The 5,140-nt window shown below is 45.1% G+C and overlaps 1 pseudogene; it reads left to right on the forward strand.

Moving 5' to 3' along the window:
- The first annotated feature begins 4,165 nt into the window (after positions 1–4,165).
- LOC148006943 (large ribosomal subunit protein uL11 pseudogene) lies at positions 4,166–4,835 on the forward strand (annotated as a pseudogene).
- The last annotated feature ends 305 nt before the right edge of the window (positions 4,836–5,140 follow it).

A 5,140-nucleotide genomic window follows, 5' to 3' on the forward strand; every position in this document is an offset into this window, starting at 1 on the left:
GTATGTCTGTGTGCCTGTGTGTGTATGCCTGTGTGTATGTGTGTGCCTGTGTGTGTGTCTGTATGTGTGTGCCTGTGTGTGTGTCTGTGTGTGTGTGCCTGTGTCTGTGCCTCTGTGTGTGTGCCTATGTGTGCCTGTGTGTGCCTGTGTGTGTGTGTGCCTGTGTGTGTCTGTGTCTGTGTGTCTGTGTGTATGCCTGTGTGTGTGCCTTTGTGTGTGGGGGGGCCTTTGTGTGTGTGTGTGTGTGTGTGTGTGTTTATGTGCCTGTGTGTACTTATGTGTGTGTGCCTGTGTGTGTGTGCCTTTGTGTATGTGTGTGCCTCTGTGTGTGTGTGCCTATGTGTGCCTGTGTGTGTGTATGCCTGGTGTGTATGTGTGTGTGTGTGCCTCTGTGTGTGTGTGGGCCTTTGTGTGTGTATGTGTGCCTTTGTGTGTGTGTATATGTGCCTGTGTGTACTTATGTGTGTGTGCCTGTGTGTGTATGTGCCTGTGTGTATGTGCATGTGTACCTGTGTATGTATATACCTGGTGTGTGTGTGTGTGTGTGTGTGTGTGTATGCCTGGTGTGTGTGTGTGTGTGTATGCCTGGTATGTGTGTGTGTGCCTGTGTGTGTGCCTCTGCGTGTGTGTGTGTGTGTGTGTGTGTGTATGCCTGGTATGTGTGTGTGTGCCTGTGTGTGTGCCTATGTGTGTGTGTGCCTCTGCGTGTGTGTGTGCCTCTGCGTGTGTGTGTGTGTGTGTGCATGTGTGTGTGCTTCTGTGTGTGTGTGCCTGGGTGTGTGTGCTTCTTTGTGTGTGCCTGTGTGTATATGCCTCACACACACACACACACACACACACACATGTGCTTGGGGGTGGGCGTGAGTGAGTGTGTATGTAGTTCAGTGGACCAGAAGACATCACACCCAAACAGGCTGCTTCGTCATAGGACTATGTGAATTGAGCTAGAGGCAAATGAAAACAGATACAATAAGTCCCCCACCCCACCCCAAGGCTTCCCTAATCTGATGTAAAGCAGGAAGTCCTGAGACTCACAGGCCACTAGATGTTCCTTCTGAAGGAGCTGGTGGTAGTGAAGAAGGCACCAAGCAAGATGGGACTGTAAACGAGACTTTCCTAAAATAGTCTCTGCTCTTCATCTCCTGGTGGTCATCCTATAAAAGCCAAGCTCCCTGACTACCTGCCTCTCCATTCCCTTAAGAGTTCCTATTGTTTGTTAAGGTCCCAGGTTCTAGCTTAGCTATCTTTTTGAGCTGGCACCTGACTGGCTTTTAGGAATTTGTTTGGTTTTCTCTTGCTTGTCTGCCTTTTGTCAGGGTGATTTCTAGAGTTACAGCTAAGGAATCTCAATGACAGAGGACATGTTTCTTGCATCCTGACAACCACATATGGAAACATGCTGCTGTTAGATGCTATGATGTGTAGAAAGCTATAAAATATTATTTTCTAAGTGGATTTGGGCAAATTGAAGAAACAAATTGTGGTAATTTTGGATGATCTCCAAAAACAAAAAGAGGCACCAGGAATAACTGTTATGGATGTATGATTTAAGTGTTGAGATAGTTCCCGAAAGACAACATAGGGAAGGAAAATTCAGGAGGGAAGCCTTAGATGAGGCAGTTAGGGAATAAATCTGAGGATGGTTAACTTCAAACACAAGGCAGAGGAGGAAGACCTGTGTGCATGCTGTCGAGAGACACGCTTAGCACAGATACACAGGTCAAAGTAACTGCAGAGAAAACAAAGGCGTCAGTACCAGTTGAGACAAAATAAACATCAGGGTAAGGAGTATCATTGACACAGGAGACATTTTAGGACCACAAAGAGGCCAGGGCCTTGGAAGGCACAGTACAGTGTGGCAGCTTCAAGCAGCATGCAGCAAAACCGTAAAAAATGGCAACAAAAAAGGTCCTGGATCCCTGTTGAAGTCCCAACACCTCCTCTTAAGAACTGGGAGAAATAAAAAGCCCCAAAGAAAGCAGAAGGGAACTGGCAGGCTCCCCCAAAATAGTTCAGATCAAACAAACAGTTATAAAAATCCTAATACCTGGCTCCATTGGTTGCCCACACCCATGAGTGCAGGAAAAACAAACTGGAGTTGGTGGGTTATTAGAAGTGGGCGGGAGGTGGGAGGGACACAAAGCTGAGGAGAATGGGGAGGCAAATATGGAGGAATTGGGGGTGGGGACGAGGTGAATATGACCAAAAGACATTAGAATGGAATTAGAATTAATAAATACTATAATAGCCAGGCAGTGGTGGTGCAGGCCTTTGATCCCAGCACTCACAGGCAGAGGCAGGCAGATATCTATGAGTTCAAGGCCAGGCTACAGAGCTAGTTCCAGGACAACCAAGGCTACACTGAGCAACTCTGTCTTGAAAAACAAAAATAAAATAAAATATTATAGTAAATAAAGAAAAACTAAAATCTCCACCAATCTTTGCAGAGGAACCATTCTTATAAAGTACGCATACAATACTCACCATGCTAGTGAGTCAGACCATATATTTTGAGAGTCCATATATTTTGAAAGATAGAAAATTTAAAGAAAAGCCATTAAGTTAGAAATCAATAGCAGTAAGTTGTTTAGGAAAAAATCAAATATTTGGAGGTAGCATACTGTTATAAACATCTCTGGAGTCACAAAGGAAACCACGAGATAAACTAGAAAACATTTCAAACTGATCACTAACAAAAATATGGCTTGTCAAATGGATGATCTGCAGCTAAAGCAGGCAATGATTTCAGGGAATCTTGTCAATTTCAACGTGTGAGTTAGGGTACAGGAAAAGCTTAAAGTAAATGTGTCAAATATCTATGTTAACAAACTAGAAATATAGGAGTCATGCTACAAAGTAAATAAAAGAAATAATAGAGCCCAATTAGAATTCAGTGGAATGAGGATAATAGAGAAATGTAACAAAAGCAGCTGCTGAGTCTGAAGTTTTCTCCGCAGCCTGAATTCTGTGCCCTGCAATGAAGAGAAGGGCTGGAGGAATCTGCATTTTTGGGAGTCCAATAAGCGATCTCCATTCCCAAACACCACAGACTCCCTGAGGTTTTTCCACGTATTGTTATTAAGAAGCCCCATTCACAGGAGGTCGAACATGTCTTATTAGCCTTTCTTTTTCTTTTTAGTGTGTATGCTCATTTACTCACTTGCGCGCGTGTGCGCATGCGCATCCACATGGGTACATGCCACAGAGTGGAGAGCGGACGATGTCCTCAGTTACCGGCCTCACCTCTCCCCTCGTTTGATTCAGGGTCTCTTCGTTGTTCACTGCTGTATCTGCCAAGCACCTTGGGCCTCGAGCTTCCTGGGACCTCCTGTCTCTGCCGCACTTCTAACCTTGAGAACGCAGATCCTGCTACACCTAGCTTTTTGCATAGCTTCGGCAGATTTGAAGTAAGGTCCTCACACTTGCGTGGCGAGCACTTTACCCACACCATCTCCCAGGCCCAGGGTGGTCACTTTGACCATCAACTTGACTGGGCCAGAAGATGTCCAGATATTTAATCAAATATTATCCTGGGTGTTTCTGGTATTGTTTTTTAAATGAGATTAACATTTTACTCAGCAGGCTGAGTCAAGAAACTGCTCTCCCTGATGTGAAGGGATTTATCCAAACATTTGAAGGCCTTAGACAGTTCCTAAGACAGAATCCCTCCTACCTGACTGCCTTTGAAATGCTGTATCAATTTTCTCTTCTAGTTAGATTCAACCCAAAACATACGGTCTCTCTGAGTCTCAAGTCTTCCTGCCTTCAGACTAGATTAAAGCCAGTTCCTCTGGGGCCCAGCTTCCTGAAGTACACAGGACATCTTGGGACATAGTTGTTTCCTTACCTAGTTCCTTTCTCTCTGTCTTCTCTTTCCTCCTCCCACATTGTTATAGTCTGAATGTAATGCACTACCTGAAGAGTGACTCATGTATCACAAGATTGGTCGTCACCTAGTAACAGGGAGGCGGGACCTGGCTGGAGGAAGTAGGTGAGTTAAGCAGAGATCATTGAGGGAAGAGAACCCCTAGCCCATCCCCACAGTAATTTGGATAGCTGTCACCATGATTTGTACAGTGGTCGCCTGACACACATGCTCCAATTACCTGACACATGCTCCGATTACCATAGAGTTCTTGCCAACTGTACGAGGCCAGAGGTGATCATGTCTGATCCCTCTGAAGCCATGAACCAAAATAAATCTTACCCATTCTCAGGTCAGGGGAGGCTTTGGTGCAACTTTCTTTGATCATCCTAAATCTGGGTTTATCAGACCCCAGCCACCTCCACCACGCAACCCCAATGCAAGAACAAAGTCATGTTGAGGTGCACTAGAGGCAAAGTCAACACTACATCTGCCTTCACCTCCAAGATCCGTCCCATGGGTCTGTCTCCAAGGAATGTTGGTGATAACGTTGCCAAGGGCACTGGTGATTGGAAAGGTCTGAGGGTAACAGTGAAACTGGCAGTTCAGAACAGACAGACCCAGATAAGATGGTCCCCTCTGCTTCTGCCCTGCTCACCCAAGCCTTCAGGGAGCCACCAAGAGCCTGACAAAAGCAGGAAAATATTAAATACAGAGGAAACATCGCCTTTCATGTGACTATCAACATTGCCAGACGAGATGCAACAACGATGATCTTTAGCCAGAGAATTTTCTGGAACTATTAAGGGGATTCCGGGTACTGCCCAGTTTGTGGGCTGCAATGTGGATGGCTGCCACCCTGGACATCATAGATGACATCAGCAGGGGTGCAGGGATGTGTATGCCTAGCTCCTTAAGAGGCAACAAGAGAATATATTTCAATAAAAGACCATCTGACAGCCAAAAATAAATGAATCTCATTTTCCTTACTTCTGCCATGTCCAGGAAGGGGTGTGTGGTATGTGTGGTGTGTGTAAATATAATTGTTGTGTATGTTAGAGAGTATGTGTATGTATGGTGTATTGTATGCGGTATGCGTGTGTGACTGAGTGTGTGATGTGAGTGTATGTGAATGTGTGTGTAATGCATATGCATGTGACTATGTGTGGTATGCAGGTATGTGTGAAATATATGTGTGTAATGTATGTATGTGTGCATGTGTGTGGTATGTGTGGTGTGTTTGTATGTGGTATGTATGTGTTTGGTGTGTGTGTG

This window comes from Rattus norvegicus, chromosome 1 (genome assembly GCF_021556685.1).
Source record: "Rattus norvegicus strain SHRSP/BbbUtx chromosome 1, alternate assembly SHRSP_T2T, whole genome shotgun sequence".
NCBI classification, from domain to species: domain Eukaryota; kingdom Metazoa; phylum Chordata; class Mammalia; order Rodentia; family Muridae; genus Rattus; species Rattus norvegicus.